The sequence below is a fragment of the Sminthopsis crassicaudata genome, chromosome 5, assembly GCF_048593235.1.
Source record: "Sminthopsis crassicaudata isolate SCR6 chromosome 5, ASM4859323v1, whole genome shotgun sequence".
In the NCBI taxonomy this organism is placed as follows: Eukaryota; Metazoa; Chordata; class Mammalia; order Dasyuromorphia; family Dasyuridae; genus Sminthopsis; species Sminthopsis crassicaudata.
The window spans coordinates 183,832,332-183,850,952 of record NC_133621.1 but is presented as its reverse complement, the minus strand read 5'-3'; the positions used below and the strand labels follow the sequence as shown (position 1 = coordinate 183,850,952).

At 32.8% G+C, this 18,621-nt stretch overlaps 1 protein-coding gene across 2 annotated transcripts in view; it reads right to left on the bottom strand.

The window, feature by feature from the left end:
* RERG (RAS like estrogen regulated growth inhibitor) overlaps window positions 1–18,621 on the bottom strand; it is a 98,624-nt gene that overhangs the window by 27,280 nt on the left and 52,723 nt on the right. The gene's annotated exons all lie outside the window — the stretch shown is intronic.

The window sequence follows — 18,621 nt, the reverse complement described above, 5'->3', positions numbered from 1 at the left end:
AATGTTCCTAAGAGTTTGGCTGTGAAAGATATGATATATACAGAACAACAGCTTGAGGCCATGATAAGGTCAAGGGAAGACTTTTCAAATTTGGGGGAAAGATGACATGTTTGTACTAATTTTAATCTTTGTTCCAACAAGTAGTATTGTATGGACAGCTAATTCAGGAATGACTCCCACATTACTAATGATTCATTTCCTATCTGCTAAAAGAGAATCAATTTTATATGTATGTATGTATGTGTGTGTGTGTGTGTGTGTGATATAATATGGTGTTTGTCATACAAAACACTTATTATTTTATTAAATAAATAACATATTGACATGCATCTTCTAGATAATTCATGAGTTTTGGGTCTCTCATCTTTAGAACCATATTTTCCAGTGACTCTTTACCATCCTCACCTATTCCCTTTTTCTGGACTTGAATCACTAAGTAGCAAAATATATGTTGATTTGCTTTGGAAGAATTTTTTGTTTTATTTTTAATTAATAAGCATTTATTTTTCTCCCTCATATATTTAATTTAAAGAAAAATAAAATCTTTGTAGCAAATATAAATAATTTTGCTTTGGATGGTTTTATAAAGCTTTTATTTTATTCTATTTTTGTAGACTTTCTTTACCTCTGCAAAGATGGTGCATAATTTTTTATTGTTTTCATGGTGGTCTTATTGCACAAACTTATCAGGAGCACCATAATTTTGTTGACAAAATATTACTTGAAATGATTCTTTTTGCCTGTGGGTACATGAGAAAACCAATCCACGAACTCCTTTATTTGTTTCCCCTACCCATCTTACATCCTTGAGAGATCCTATGAGGTTTTCTTTTATTCTGTTATTCTTTGATTTTCATTTATAATGAGACTATCAGCATTAATATAATTAAATTTGTAGTAGTTCTGGCAATTCATTGATCACTGGGCTAGGAACTCACAATCAGAATGCCAAGAATTATGTTAAAATGTATAAATGATTTTAAAACAATTTGATTCTTTGTTTAGTTTTTCTTTTGGGCCACTCTGCTATGAGAGAAAGAGACAGAGAAAGAGAGAGAGAGAGAGAGAGAGAGAGAGAGAGAGAGAGAGAGAGAGAGAGAGAGAGAGAGAGAGAGGAGGGAGAAAGAGAGACAGAGAGACAGACAGAGAGAGACAGAGACAGAGACAGAGAGAGACAGAGAGAGAGACAGAGATAGATAGATAGAGAGAGAGAGAGACAGAGAGAGAGAGAGACAGAGAGAGAGAGAGAGAGACAGAGAGAGAGAGAGAGAGAGAGAGAGACAGAGAGACAAAGAGAGACAGAGAGAGGGGGGGGGAGGGGAAGGAAAGCAGCATAGACTATCACTATTTCCTAAAGGAATATATTTGATATAAATCACTCACTGTAACAAGAAGACCAAGGGAACTTGAAAACCTATTCAGTTAGTCAATACTAGATTTACTTGCAACAGGAGAGAAATGGCAGCCAAGAGCAACACCAATTTAGAATATAAACTCAATTGTAACGTCTTCCAAAGGCAAATGGTGAATGATGATAGAAATATTGCTTCATCAATCACTGAGAAGCAGTGGAAAGAAAAACAAATTTATGGAAAACCTGACAAGAGATCCAACTGAGCAAAGTCATTTAGAGGGCATTTGGGAATGAAGCTGGATAGAAAGAGGGAAGGGAACAAGCATTTATTAAGCACCTGTTATTTGCCAGATTATCTCATTTGATGGATAATAACACATGAGAAATAGAGATAGATGATCTGTAAAGATTTTTGAACAAACTTTTTTTTTTGCTGTTAACGCCAATGGAGTTACTGCATTTAGACTAGAACATCATAGTTCCAGGATCTGTATGAGGAAGCAGAAATGTTACTAAGGAAAACCAACAGCAGCTGAGACTAGACCAAATTTACATAAAAGAGCTCCATTCTATAGGTAATACAGTTTTGAGAGAACTGAGAGGAATGATTCTAAAGACATCTAAAGGGATCCCTCTCCCTCTCTTTTCCTTTCCCTTTCTTCTCTCTCTCCCTGACTGTTAAAGAACCCTGCACTGCCAGCATCTTCCAGTATTCATTTATGCTCAGGGTTCCAAGCCTTTGGAGCTAGAAAGGTCCACCCCATCCAGCCAGCAAACAAGCATCTCCATATCCCTTACCAATGGTCCTCCAATATTAGCATGGAGAGTCTCAGTTAGAGGAGCACAGGCTGCCCGTTCTATGTGTTCACTCCTTTAGCAAATATTAATTAAGCACCTCCTGCTAAATCATCTTAACTGGTCAAGGCATTGAGGGTAAAATAAAGTGAAGATTTAAAAATAAACAAAGAAACATCTACTCTCTCTGAGGGATGTGGTAGTGAGGAATGGTACTCTATCCTAGGTTATTTTCATGTGTAATATAGATGAGCAATATATATACAATATAGTAATATAGATCAATACACCTTGATCCTGCATCAGCAGGTAGTCTTCGCTACCATCATTGAGGGAAGCAACCCTTATGGAGAAGGGCTCTGACATTCTCTGCAAGCATCATAATTCACCAGAGAGGTGTTGCCATCATTCTGGCAGTCAAAATGGAAGTAAAAGATCTGATTATGACCTATGAAAATAAGATGCAGACAGAGTTTGCTCCTATCTGCACCTACCTGGTGAAACAGATATATCCTTCTATCCTCCCTAGATCTCCCACGTGAAATGCCTCTTAATTTATTCAAGCAGAAAAAGGCCCAGATTTCCCCAAAGAGCTCCACTGGAACTTTCCAGATCATGACATAAAGCCCAAATGATAAGCAACTATGAGAACAAGAAGTTGGATTCTCACTTGCAATTGGATATATTCCAGATGATCATGTTTATCGGTGACATTGTAGTGGTTGCGTTGAGCCTTGAAATATGATAGTCTATTAAATGAGGTCCATAAGTTCTCAAAAGAATTTGTTCCAAACACCCCACAGTAAAAACTAAGAGGATAAAATATGACTGTTGCCTAAACTATCACTTGAAGTCTATAACTGTCTAAACCATAATATGAATGAAAATTCCATAGAACTAGTTTATTCCTACATATATCTTAGACAGAGAGTGAGAAGAAAACAGTGAGCCAGGTTCAGAACTAAACTGACAGAGGAGAGCAGGCTAAATTGCCTTTGATCATTTATATAATGTTTTTTATGACTCCCAGCTTCTCTCTGAAATGAAGATTTTTTTTATAAAAGTAATCTTCTAATGATACTGACTGTGAGTACTAGAATATAATAATTTTTGAAGAATTAAATTTAAAGGTCATTCAATGGTACATGAATTTCTTACAAAAAAGCAAAAAAATATAAAAAGTATATGCCTAGAAAAACAGATGGGTCAGTTATTCATCAAAAATTAATATTTAACACTCATTCCTATTAAAAAAAACCCTAGAGTATAGGAATAAATAGAATTTTTAAAAAAATGATCAGTAGCATTTATTTAAAAACACCAGCAAGCATCATATGTAATGGGGATAAACTAGAATCATTCCCAATAAGATCAGGGGTGGAACAAGATTGCCACTATCATCATTACTATTCAGTATTGTATTAGAAATGTTAGCTTTGGAAATAAGAGACGAAAAAGAAATTAAATGAATTAGAGTAGATAATGAGGAAGCCAAACTATCCTCTATGTAGATGATATGATAATATATCCTTACAGAATCCTAGAGAATCAACTAAAAAAACTGCTAGAAACAATTCACAACTTTAGCAAAGTTGCAGGATACAAAAGAATGTCTTGATAGATGGCTCACATGTTCAAGATAGCTAGAGGAATGTCCTTAGCATCTTGGATAGATCTTCTGTGGAGGATTTATGAGAGGACAGGGATAAAATAGGCAGACCTGGATGGACTGCAATGTGTATTACTGGTCAGGGTATCTCAATTGATGAGAGAACAGAACTACTGCAGCATGAAAGTAACATATTTAATAGTCATCACAATGCTTTCCTTCATGGTTCCTTACTATTATCATGATGTTTTCCAGTCGTTTCTTACATCCATGGCTAATCTCTCTGGATTTCATTATCAAATACCCAACTAATGTCAAAGAAAAAAAGGAGCCTGTTACAAAACAACCCTTCCTCCCCCCCAATCTGGAGATACCTCTTTTGACTAATGAAAATTGTTTAATAGAGAAGAAACTTTGTAGTTCTGGGATACATTTTCATATTTTAATGCAATGCTATTTATTCCTGTAGAAAATATTAATAGTTTTATTTAAAATGCAAAGGATTCTGAGACTTTTGAGAAACCAAATACCACAAAAAGTATTTAAATGGCTTAGTTGGAAATTAATCAATTTCGATGAGGAAGGAATTTCCCTTCTGAATTTCCATTCACATTTCAGTCTCAAGGAGAAAAGGTATTTAAGAAGAACTTTGAAAAGTATAATTTTTGAACACCAAATGTGTGCTTTCAATATTCAATCCTTAATGATGGCTGAAATTGTTCCTCCTTAGCCATGAAACCTCTATGGCTAGCCACCATGGCAACCAGAGAGATTCTGAGTTTCAGAAACTGAGAAAACAAACTCTGAATATAGAAAGCTTCTTTCTTTTCTGCGTGCAAAACTCCAGCAAATGAGAGAAAAGATGACATCAAACATAAGGAATGTAATAAGCAACAGAAGTGAAACTGTCTTCAAATTGAATTTTTCTAAAAAAATAAACCTAATCATTTTTATGCTTGTAATATTTCTCAAAAAGACAAAAGAAATGAGGTCTGTCTTCCCTTAGTAATGCAATAATAGCACTGAATGCTACAGGTCATCTGCAAGTCCAAATGGCAAGGATAAAGAAAAGATAATTCATTTTTATTAAAAAAATAATGAGTTTAATTTTTAAAATTAATTCATTTTAAGTTTAGGAAACAAATAAGTTTAAGGCCAAGTAGAATATGAGTAGATAAAAAAGTCTGAAAAAGCATCTGGAGCAATTAGAAGAGAGGGAGAGTACTTTCATAGTGGTGGTGTTGGTTAGGGAAGGCTTTCTCTCTTAAGCTCAGCACACCTAGCATTCTGACATCCTCTTTCATTTTTCCACTTAACATTCTCCATCCTTCAGATTTCAACTCTTTCTCTAGGTACTATTCTTTTCAATAGAAAAAAGCATGAAGAGGAAAAAAGAGTATGAAGGATCTAGAAGAACTAGGACACAAAAAAGGTGAATTAGAGATCCAGATGCAAAGATGCAAATTTGATTCATACCTATCACTGAGACATAATAATCCAGGAAAAAGTATTTATTATTGTTGCTCAGTCATTTTCAGGCAGTCTGAGTCTTCATGACCCTATTTTAAGTCACAGACCCATGCTATAGAGTTTTGTCCTATCCACCTACAAAATACAATTAAATTAGTTAAATGTCACAGAAGACAAATACATCTATTTGAAAATTTCAACTAAGTCACTATCTTGTTTGACAGTAGCTCACTGAGTGTGACACATGGAACTTTTAAGAATATCTTTATACCCTTTAATATTTACTGAATAGTTTCACATTTTTATATATTTATAGAGTTTAAGCTAAAAGAAACCTTGGAGATCATCTTATTAAAAACAAAAAAACTGAGGCACAGTAAAATTAAATGGCTTGTTCACATTTATAGGCATTAAGTAGCAAAGCCAGCTCTCCCGATTACATATTCAGAGATCATTCTACTAAAACAAAGATGCCTATGACAAATATGAAATGGTGAGCAAATTGAAATAAAAGTCAGTTATTAATAAGTGAAGAAAAATCTTTATAGATAATATAAATTTTAAGTATTCCAGAATTACAGTATTTTGACTTGTTATACCATAATATAATCTGGTGGGATAAACTGTCCTTTCTCTAATGCATATGGAGTGTATGAAATTGCTTTTATATTGCATTCAACTTAGAGGCTGGGCAAGGGCAAGGCCCTGGATTTCTACACAGGAGGCCTCCCAAGTTGTTTCCCTCTGGGGATTTGGCCTTTAATAACTATACTATTATTTGGATAAGCAAGCTATCCAAATATAGTTGGATAAACTCAATAGCAAATCAACTTAGAAACAACATAATAATGGACTCATTTCCTGGATTTTACATTATTTTCCAAATTTGCTTTACATCCAAATGCTCTGAAAAACAAAATAAAAAGAACAAAACAATCAACCAGATGCACAACACTTTTTTACCTCTTGGCATGCTACTTAAAAAAAAAAATCCTTGGCAGTTCACAAGCCAAATTTCCTGAAACCTCAGAAAAGGTTTATATTTATTTCAGTTAAGCTTGGGGGAATAAAAGTTCAGGCCAATTCTTATTTTAAGAAAATGGTCTCCTCCACCCTTTGAACCTTAACTAACAGTACATAATTATATTGGTGACCACGAAAGCTAGGATGATTTGTGATGCGGGTTTGGTGTACAGTTTCATAAGATTAAAATATGGGTTTAAAAATGAACATGCTTTCTACCATAAAAGTTTGTTTTCAGCACAAAAGGCATTTGTAACATCCTATTTTTGAGGGGTACCTAAGTGAGATAATGTATTTCTGAGCAAAATGAGGTAACAATTTTGATAACTCAAGTTGAAACAACCTGAAATTGAAAAAAAACAAAACAAAACAAAACAAAAAAAAAAACATTCTGTATAGCTCCAAACCAATAGGTAACTTTTTCCTTTCCATTTTAGAGAAAATATTAGTTATCATCAGTGTTAGGAAAATTGTTAAGACTATATAATCTTCAACGTATAAATATGTAAGCTCATGTCATCTATGGAAATCTGCCTATTGGTCCTGGACAAACTTATCCAAATGATCTCAAAATCTCAAAACTAACAACAGTTTGAACTTTGGGAAAGGGAGAGAGAGCTATTAGGAGTAAAAATGTAAAATCACTTCTGCTAAGCTGACTAAATAAATAATTCAATTGACAAGCATTTATTGCTTCCTATATGCTAAATATTGTACTAAGCAGTAGGAAAAAGCACAAGGAAAAAAAAAGTAAAAACCAGTCTGAACTCTTGAGGACTTTCATTCAGAGGGAGGAGACTATATGTAAATATATGTCTATACAAGATATGTACAAAAATATATTCATGGTAACATTAAAAAGAAGGTTTTATTGGTATTGGGGTGTGGAGGAAGAAACTGGGGAAGGTCCCTTGCAGGAGGGGGTTACTAGTGCTGAGGCTTAAAGTAAACAAAGGGAGAAATGCTTAAAAAAAACAAGAGAATGTTACAAGAGAAAGCATTCAGAATGGAGGAATATAAACATACAGTTCTTATATGGAGTTTAGGATATAAGGAAAAGCAAGCAGGCCAGTAGGCTTGAAGGGTCATAGAACATGTGCAAAGAACAAGCTTGCAAAATTATTGGAAAGGTTGTAAAAAGATTTAAATGCGAAGATAAAAGGTTTATATAAGATCCTAGAGAGAGTGACTGAGGTTTATTGAGTAAAGGAGGGAATAGTTAGACTTATGCTTAGGAAAAATCACAGTGGTAACCATGCAGAAGATGCACGGTAGTAGGAAGGGACTTGGGGGAGTTCATTTTTACAATAATCTAGGCAAGAAGTTATAAGGAGCTGAATTTGGGTTGTGGCTGGGTGACAGAGAGAATGGGATGTATGAGTGATGTTGTAGAGAAAAAAATATGAGATATGATCATGGATATTACATAAGATGTAATATATTGGTTTTCACCAAGGGTTCTTAATTTTTTTTTATCTCATGGAATTCTTTTGCAGTCTGGGGAAGTCTGAGTCATTCTCAATATTTTTGAATACATAAAATATATAATTATAAAATTATAAATTATAAAAATCAATTAAAATCAATTATATTAGAATATGGTTATCTATTGTCTAGTCATGTCCAACCCTTCATGACCCCATTTGAATTCAAGTCTTCCTGACTACAACTATTCATTGTCCCCAGAGACTTACTAGCTATGTGACATTGGATATGTCATTCAGCTAGATTGCCTCAGTTGCCTCATCTGTAAAATGAATTGGAGAAGGAAATGGCAATCCACTCTAGTATCTTTGCAAGAAAATTCCAAATGGTGTTATGAATAGTTGAACATGATTGAAAATGAACAACAACATGGTTACCAAAACATATATTTTAAAAGCACCTAGGTTAAGAACCCCTCAATAAATATAGTTTCTGTGAAGTCAATTTCCATTTTTCCAAGAGCTCTTGTCAAGCATAGAGTTTTCCAAGTATTTTATCTTCCCAAGTTTAATAATTATTGACTTTTATTATTATTTAACATAAATTAGTATGGTATTTGGTCAAAGGCTTCTTATTCATCTACTTATGTAATGATGTTTTGTTACTGGAATGATAATAAGAGCTAATATTTGTATTCTACTTTAAAGCTTGCAAAGTACTTTACTTTGCCATTTCCTTTTATCCCTACAACTTTTTGAAGTAGGTGTTATTATGACTGTTATTTAACATATTTAACTGAGACTGAGAGAAATTAACTGACTTGCCCAGGACCACACTTCTACTAAAGGTAGTACTCTAAATATGACCTATTATTTTTACCGTTTTGCTAATGCTAAACTTTTTCTGGTAGAAATTCAATCTAGTAATAGTGAAGAAGTTTTAAATATATTGCTATGGCCCTTTTCAAATATTTTATTCAATATTTTGGCATCAATATTTATTAGTGATATTAATCTAAAGGTTTCTTTTTCTGCTTTCTCTTCCTAGTTTGGAAATCAGATTCATATTTATCTCATAAAAGTAATTTTGGAAGATATATTTTATTTCTACTTTTGCAACTCATTTATATAATACTGAAGTTAACCACTCTTTAAATATTTAGTAGAAATTGCTTATAAAGATATTAGGCTTCCCTTTTGATCTGATTTTTTTTTGTGCAGTGTGATAAATGTGGAAATATGTTTAGAACCTATATTGTTTAGAAGAATTCCATATGTTTAACCTATAACCTTGCTGTCTAGGGGACAGGAAAGAAGGGGAGAGAGAAAATAGAACACAAAGTTTTATGAGGGTGAAAGGTTGAACTATCTTTGCATATATTTTGAAAAATAAAAAAGCTATTACTATAATAACAATAAAAAAGAAAAAGAAAAAATACATTTGGTATCAAGTAGGGTTCTCCACATCCCCCAATTCCTTGCTTTGAGTTCCCATTTTTCAGTTTGTTCAATTTCTGTTTCTAAGATCAAGTTGTTTAGATTCTGTATTTCTTCTTCTATTAATCTTGTTATTTTATATTTTCTAAATATTTATCCATTTAAATAACAAATAAATAAATCCATTTAAATATTTATCCATATATCCATTTAAAGTTTTTTGCTTTTAGTTGCTAATAATATTTTCAGCATGACTTGCTCCCTGATCTTTCTGGCCTAAGGAAACATTTTGTATTGATGCATATCTATACATAGGTTTCTGATAAGTGAAGTAATTTGCCCAGGATCATATATTTGTACATACCAGAGTTTGGACTGGACCATAGAGACATGACCTATTCTTTATGAAACCGTGCTGCCACTAAAGCATCATTTCTTCCCTTTCCAAATGCTTACATTCCTTTAACTTTGAGAATTTTGCTAGTTACTGAAGTCAAGCTTGGCTACTTGTAACTGAAAACTACAACCTTTTTCCCCTTAAAAAAAGGATGACAATATTTACCTTTCTCCAATCCTGAAATACTTCTTTTTCTCTGTATGAGTTCCTAAAGATCATTGAGAAAAGCTTAGCAATAAAATCAGTTAACTCCTTAAGTATTCTAATACTTAGTTTTTCAGTGCTTAATGACTAAACTCATTGAATTTATGGTTAGCATTAATAAATATTTGTGAAAGAATGGATAGACTTTTGGTGCTAGAAGAAAACCTAGATTATTTAGCCTGTCTCCTTGTTCTAGGGATGAAGCCTCAGAATGTGAAGGGATTTGATCATGGTGACAGAGGTATTTAAAGGTAACAGGAATTCCTCAGGACCTCTCAGACTCTTTAATAACCTCCAGACAATGGCTGTTTGTCAAGAGGGAATAAAAAGCCAAGAATGAAAAAGGAAATATCACTTAAAATTTCAGCAGAGTTTTAAAAGGAAACAATGGAGATCTATAGGTTTGAGTAAATGTAAAAATAGTCTGAAGGAATCAACGAAGAAATTAATGTAACATCATTAATAGATTATTTTCTTCTTCCCAGGATCTCAAAGCAATCACATATTGACTGAGCTTCCCATGATGTAAATAAGAAAAGTAGAATTAACTACATTTGTGAATAGAGTAGCTGTCAAGTGTCTTGATCAACATCATAAATCTCTACAAATTAACCATTTTATGGATTATCCAAGATATATTTTCCCATCTAGAGTGTTTTTTCTCTGCTTCCAAGAACCCAAATCAATGCTGGCAATCACTGGTATGACAGATGTCCCAGGCAGATTGTTCTTACACATCAGTCACCTAGCAGAATTCTGGGCAGTGCCCTCATGCAGTTAGGTACACTCAAGGGGCACAAATTAGTTCTAAAATCTGCTCAAGAAAAACAATAAAAATTTGAATACAATGAAAACACTTAGAATAATATAGGATCTGATATTTCTTAGCATATTTAAAGAATTTAACATAAATACTCCACCATATTCTAATATTTCTTGGATATATCATAGGAATTAAAAATAAAATTTAATTTAAATAGTGAACAAATACTGCTTTGATCCTTACTAAATTAAAAAAAAAACCCAGGAGTAAAATGGGCCATCCTATCAACAAATCATCAATATGAGAAATCTCTAGACTGAAAAAAATGCACATGATAAAGAAATAGCATGAGTGCTATAAAACAAATATATTGAAAAATAAAAGGAAAACAAGGCTAATTGATAAATGCATAAGACAATATAGCATCATTAAAATGTATATATACATATGCGTGTGCATGTTTCATGTTTTTGTGAGGATTTAAGATGCATTTTTACTATCTGACAAAAAGCACATAACTACTTTGTTAGAAGTTTCCTGATTAACCTTTTGGAAAATAAACTTTTTTTTTTTAAAGATGAAATCAGAGAAAAAGACACCAAAAAAGGTATAGTGAAATTTTCAAGAAACAAATGAACATTGAGTTGACCAAACCTTTAACATGCTATTCCTGATTTGTACATCCATGAGACATCTTGGTTTACATCCACTTTGGAAGTCTGCTTATATAAGGCCAACATTCTGGGTTTTCTGCTAGGAAAACTGATTTTATTGCCATTTAGTAACATTCTGGTCAAAGGATAGGAAGGGGAAGAGGAAGAAATGGAGAAGAAGGAAATATCGATGTGAGGGTAAAAAGGAAAAGTAATTTTTATGATTGAATGGAAAATCCCCAAGGAAATGAAGAAATCACTTTTATGTCTGAATGAAAAGTTATGGAGAGCATGTTCCCACAAATTAGTTTGTGCTAATATTTATTGCATTCTTATTCCAATCAAACTCTGGAGGCAGCTTCAGTTCTTACTCCCAAATACTCCACTAAGCTATGACTACAAAGAAGGTTTATATTGCAAACTTTCTATCATCCAATATGAATGATGTGGAGACTATGTAGAATTGCCATCACTATCTTAGATTAGCATGTTTTTGAAAAACAAAAGGCTCTCAATAACAAAATTCTGGTGGAAGTCACAATTTATTTTCTAAAAAATCTAATGGATCATCTAATGAGAAAAGGAAAAATTTCTAAAGATATTACTGTACAGAAAACTTAATTTTAAGATAGTAAGTATAAAATATGGAACAAAGAACAGATAATGGCAAGTTCTATAAGAATGATGTCGAGAAAACTAAAGCCCAGCATGATTCAAGTTTTATGATAAATGGGTCCATCTCAGGGAAATAGCAAAATATCTTTAACTATCCTTGCCTAGGCTGATGTGAGGCACATGGAGAAGCCAAGGTTGCTAAGCTAGGGTTGATATACCATGGAGGAATAAAGAATATATACTGAGGGAGGGAGGGGAAAATCTGGGAAAATGAATACAAGGGATAATGTTATAAAAAATTACTCATTCATATATACTGTCAAAAATGTATAATTATAAAATTAATTTAAAAAAAAGAATATACTCTGTTAGCACAACAGGGAAGGCAGTGTAACTCCACTGCAAGGGAAGAACTCCACTGCTATTGTGGTCAGTAGCACTAAGGACTTCATCATTTTCTCTTCCACCCCAGGGAAACTTCTGCTACTAAAGAAACTAGGTAAAACTGTCAGAGAGATACCACATCTGAGGCTTGCTGCTGCCTTTTTTAACTCTGAAAATATGTTTACGGTTTTTTTGATAAGCATCAGGGACAGGAATTGAAAAGATTGAGAAGTCCTATGACACTTGAGATGTCTTGGTGGGAGTGAATGCATAATGCTACTCCAGATCTCAACCTTAAAGGAAATGGACAATGATGGTGTGTGTTCAAAGTTGAGATTGATCTGACTACTAGATGAGTCTACTCCCTTCTCCTTAAAAGGCATTTTTCTTTTTTGCCATCCTTATGGCAAAGTAGAGAACTATAATAAACGGGATGAAAGTATATTTAAGCAAGTCTGAAACTGGATCAAAGAACAGAAGCTGAATGACCATTTGTAAATTATGCTGTAGAAAACAGTCTTGTTCAGGCAAGGTTGAATTAGATGGCTCCACTGTTCTTTTCAGCTTGGAACTTCTTAGATTCTGTGGCTGATTAGAACCCCAAAACATTAATTAAGAGAAAGGCTTTCACTTGTAGAAAGTCTCTAGTGAAATGCTACTAAGCCCTGTTCCTGATTCTTGACACAAAACTTGCAGGGGTAGACAATACAGAACCAGGATTCAAAAAGATCTTATCCAACTAGAATAATGGATTGTATCTAAGAAAATTAAATCTGATAGGGACAAAATGTAACATTTTTCACTTGGGAAAACAAAAATAATGGGCTGCAAGTTTAATTTATTTTAAATACACAAAATTTTTATATCAACTCTTTTTGTGAAGATAAAAAAAATCTAGAAAGTAAGATTATCCATCATTGGAGGATGGCTAAACAAATTGTGGCACATGGTTGTAATGGGATGTGATTGTGCTGTAGGAAATGACAAAACAAATAATTTAGAGACATAGGAAGATTTCTATGAGTTGATGCAGAGTAAAGTAAGAAAAAACAGAAGAACAATTTATACTATCAGATCAATATTATAAAAGTGAAAATTTTGAGGAATTTTATAAACTAATGAAGAATGAAATTAACATATACAAATATATTCAAAACAACTCTGAAATATATTAAGAATATGATATACACAATGCCTATCCATGTTTTCCAAAATACTGGCAAAGAAATATACTCTTCATCTCTTGACATGTGATTGAATTTATTGTACAGTGTGAGACATATTTTTTGAAAATAAAATATTTTACTTGGCTACATATCTGTTAAAAAGGAATTTGTTTTTGTCTTCTTTTTTTCCCCAATGGGATGAAGGAGAGGGAGAGAAAAGGGAAAGAAAATAGATTTATATTAGTTAAAAACTATTAGTTAGTGGCCATGGTCACATAGTTAATAAGTGTTAGAGACTATAGTTGAACCCAGGTCTTTTCTGACTAAGTCCAGTGGAATTTTCACAATAGTTATTGGATTCATTCTCTCAGTCCCTAAAAACAGAACTAGGAGGAATGTATAAAAGCTGCTGATTTAGTTTGATTAAAAAAAGCAAAAAACTTCCTAGTAATTTTATCTATCTAAAAGTAGAATGGGAGAGCTCAATGAGAGTGGGCTTCCTTTTAATTCCTTTCTTTTTTGGAGGTCTTCCAGTAGAGACATGCTAGACAGGCTTGAGAAAATTATTAAATTTTCAGAAAGAAATCAGCAAATGCTAAAAATCAGGGATTGATTTACTATTTTTTAAAATTTTGTTGCTGAATCTAGTTGTCTAGACTTAAGCAAATGTTGAAAAAATGTTAATAATGCAATATAAAGCTTAAAAGTGTCTCATGCACACATTCTTAAAAATGTCTCATGCACACATTATTTCCTGCCTTCCCAAGAGAGTTGTCTGTTAAACATTTACCAACACATCCTTATCTTCAAGCAAATATTGAAGAAATATTTGTTGGGAAGGTTGTAAAAAAGATTCTTTTCCAGGATTGGATTGCTTTAGAGTGGTCACAAGCCCCTTTGAACTATGACATTCTGTGATTCTGTGATATATCAAAGGAGTCAGAAAAGGAGTTGTTATATAAACAAAAGAAAGCAGTAGCATGGAAGCCAAGGGAGAGAAAATACATTTGTCAGGGATGGTTATGAGGGAATTTTTGCTCCATTAGAACTCGGAGACCCCTTTCAACTCAACATATAACAAATCAGTGGTGTTACCTCTTGCCACAAGGGGCCCCTCTCAGATCACATCTTCAGATTTCTTCGCTCCTTCTGCTATGAACTTACTTGACAATACTTGTAGACTATTACTAAACCTCTTTGATTAATTTTTAATAGAAATTCCTTATCAGGTTCAGGAGGCAGAAACTATAAATAGAAGAACAAACAGCAATGAATAATAGTTCTTTAGAACTTAAATCTATCAAGGAAGAAAATGAAAGATTCTTCCCATACACACATACCTAGTATACTGGAGGAATTTAATCACTTAGACATTACTGGACTCTTTGAATCTTTTTACAAGTTATGAGAACCTCTCAATTAAAAATGAATGAAGAAGAAAAGTACATAAACTATGCTCACAAATTTGTTAAATTTATTTAAATTATTTTTTTCTGGTCCATGAGTTGTATGAGCAATTCTATACTTAAAGAAGCCTATCTAGGAGTGGAGGCAAGATGGCAGATGGGAGATGGTTGCCCAACTGGACTCTTTCAACATTCCCCTCCATATAACTATAAAATAACTCCTCAAATCAAATTTTTGAGCAGCAGAGCCAACAAAAGATCAGAAAAAAACATTTTTAGCCTAAGACAATTTAAAAGAATATCAAGAAAGCTCACGCGTGCGCTCATTTCCTGAAAATGATTCCAAAATGAAAACTCCTAGGAATATTATAGTCAAATTTCAGAACTCCCAGTTCAAAGAGAAAATATTGCAAGCAGCCAGAAAGAAACAATTCAAATATGAAACTACCACCATGATTACATAAGATTTGAAAGCTTTCACATTAAAGAACCAAAGATCTTGGAATATGATGTTGCACAAGGCAAAGGATCTGGGATTACAACCAAACTGAGTATAATGCTTCAAGGGGAAAAATGCACATTTAGTAAAATAGAGCATATTCAAGTATTCTTGATGAAATGATTGGAACTGAATAAAAATATGTCATTCAAACACAAAAGCCAAAAGAATTATTAAAAAAGAGAAACATGAAAGAGTAATCATGAGATTTTAAATAAAGTCAAACTATTCTTATATGAGAAAATGATACATGTAACTCCCAAGAATTTTATCATTATTAGGACAGTTAGAAGTAGTCTATGTAGACAGAGGATATGACTGTGAGTTAATTATGGTGTGATTATCTTTTAAAAATGAAGGGGTAAGGAAGAGGGATGCTCTGGGAGAAGAAGAAGAAAGAGATTGAATGGGGAAAAATTACTCAAATAAAAGAGATGCACAAAGAACTTTTATAGTGACTGTTAAGGCTTCAACTTTTTCTTAACAGAGTTAATTCAAAAGGGATGAATATATACACATTCAGTTAGGTATAAAAATTTATCTTACCCAATAAGGAAATTAGAAGGAAAAAAAAAAGAGATATAAAGGAAAGGGAATGATAAAAAGGAGGACAGATTAGGGCAGGAAGTGATCAGAAGTAAAATAGACTTTTGAGGAGGAACAGGTAAAAAGAAAGAAGGATAAACTGAATAAAATAGGATGGAGGAAAATACACTGTTAGTAATCATAACTGTAGCTGTAAGTGGTATTAGCTCATCCATAAAATAGAAGCAAGTCATAATACTTTAGAAACCAGAATCCCACAATATGTTATTTACAAGAGACACATTTGAAACAGAAAGACACAAAGTTAAAATTAAGGACTGGAGCAGTATTTAATATGTTTCAGCTTAAGTTAAAAAGGGAGGGAGCAGCAACCTTAATCTCAGTAAAAGAAAAAACACAAATAGACCTAATAAAAAGAAATAATCAGGGAAACAAAAGGTGCCATAGATAATAAAGCAATATAAAAAAATTACGGCAAGTTTCTCTGACAAAGGCTTCATTTCTCAAATACATACAATTTATAAAAATAAGATCCATTCCATAACTGATAACTGCTTGAAGAATATGAACAAGCAGTTTTCTAAGGAAAAAAAATCAAAGTTATCTGTAGTCATATAGAAAAAAATACTTGAAGTCACTATTGATTAGAGAAATGCAAATTTATACAAATCTGAAGAACCACCTCACATCTATCAGAAATGAAATATACTAGAAGAGATGAAGAAAAATAGATACACTAATAAAATATTGGTGAAGTTGTGAACTGGACCAATTATTCTAGATAACAATTTGAACTATGCCCAAAATATAAATTGTGCACATTGGGTCTCTATCACAAAGAAATAAAATAAAAAGCAACTATATATATACCAAAATATTTACAACAGCTCTTTTTGTGTAGGCAAAATTGGAAAATTTGAAGATGCTCATTAATTGGCTGAAAAAGTTATGGAAGATGATTGTGATAGAATATTACTGTTATAAGAAAATGATGAGAGATATGGTTTCAAAAAATATATGAACTGATGCAAAGTGAAAGAAAAAGAACTGGTAAATCATTGTACACAATAAGAACAATGCTAAAATGATGATCATCTGTGAAAAACTTGGCTATTCTGATCAATATAGTGATCTGAGACAATTCTAAATGACTCATAATGAAAAACTGCTATCTATCTCCAGAGACAGAACTTATGAATTCTGAATACAAACTATAGTATAATATTCTCACTTCATTATTTTTTTATTTTGGCGATACAGTTAATATAGAAACATGTTTTGCATTATTTCATATGTATAATTAATTGATATCATATTGCTTGCCTTCTCAGTGAGTAGGGGAGAGAGTAAGAGGGAGGGAAAGAATTTGGAAATCATAATTTAAAAAGTAAAGAATGTTAAAAATAAATAATAAAAATTTAAAATGAACCAAAAAAAGCCCCCAAAAGTGTTTATGTTAGTAAAATCTATCCTTTCACATATTTGAAAAAATAAACATTTATAAATTATAAAAATCACATGAAAGCCACCCTGAAGTTACAGTGCTTTGTTAAACATTTTAAAAGAAAGTGTTGGGGGAAATTATTTATGTGTCTCCACTAACTCTACCAGACCATAACATTTGTATTACTGTCAGTATGATATGCTGGGATGCAGTGATGGATGTTCCCTATTACTTGGAACTTTTCCTCTTCTTTGCTTTGACTTTTGGACACAGTCATCTTTTTTAAGATGCATTTTTCTCTTACAAAACACATGATGGAAAGCTAAATAAGAAAGAAGCCTGCAGAGTTTGCAATGCTGTGGAACTCTGAACTGAGATAACTGTTCCAGCTTGCACAGCAGAAGTCATGAGAATACTAGAGTTCCCAGACTCACTGTATCTTCCTGTTCCTCAAAAGGGAGGATGGCTCACGTGCAGCCATTTATTTTCATTTTCTACAAAACTACTCTTAAAATATGGTGGGAGTTAACACTTAGAGCAAAATTAAATGCAATTCTCTACCTTGAGTAAACAGCTTCTATTTTGTGACCACAGAGATCTTCTGAGAATCTTAAATTATTTTCCATGCTATCCCAGTTAACAGACTAAGGTCAATGTAGCATGACATAGAGAGGAAAGCATTGCACTGAGAGTTAGAGAACTTGTGTTTGGAAATAGGTTCTGCTCTTTATTATCTGTAAAATTCTAAATTCATTACATAAGCACTCTGGACCCCAGTTACCCCAAATGTTTATTTCTAAGATCCCTTTTAAGTTTTAAATCTTATTATTGTTCTCATTTTACAAAAAGGGAATAATATGGGGAGCAGCTGGCTAAAGTCAATCTAAACTATGTATTAGTACATAAAATCTCAATATCTTTTTGTTCTTGGTGTCGAGAATATGACTGACACAAGATGTCAAGAATTTGATAAGGGAAATATCAAAATTATAATCCTCATTTTCATTAAGTGAAAATTGGTTTTGGTGATTAGAAGCTAGCATATCTGTTAAGTAGATCCTCTCTTGGACATGTAAAACCCTTTACAAAGAATCTAGCTATAGTGAATAACTTCACATTCATTCTCTTCACACACAGCCAAACATGTTTATTTTCTGAATATTTATATTCAATCTTCCACCTCTTTGAACAGATTGCTCTCTGTCTTTAAAAGATATCTTCTCTTCATCTCATCATTTTCCCTACCTCCTTCCTAGCTCCCTTTAAGGTTCACCTAAATGCTACAAACTATATCATGTCACTGTAATTCTTCCATCCCCTCTCCAGTACTTTTTTAGTTGGTGTATTCATTGTATTTATTTATCTGTGTATATAGTGAATCTTTTCCCTTACTCCTTATCAAAACACCCTGAGGTCAAGATCTATTTCATTT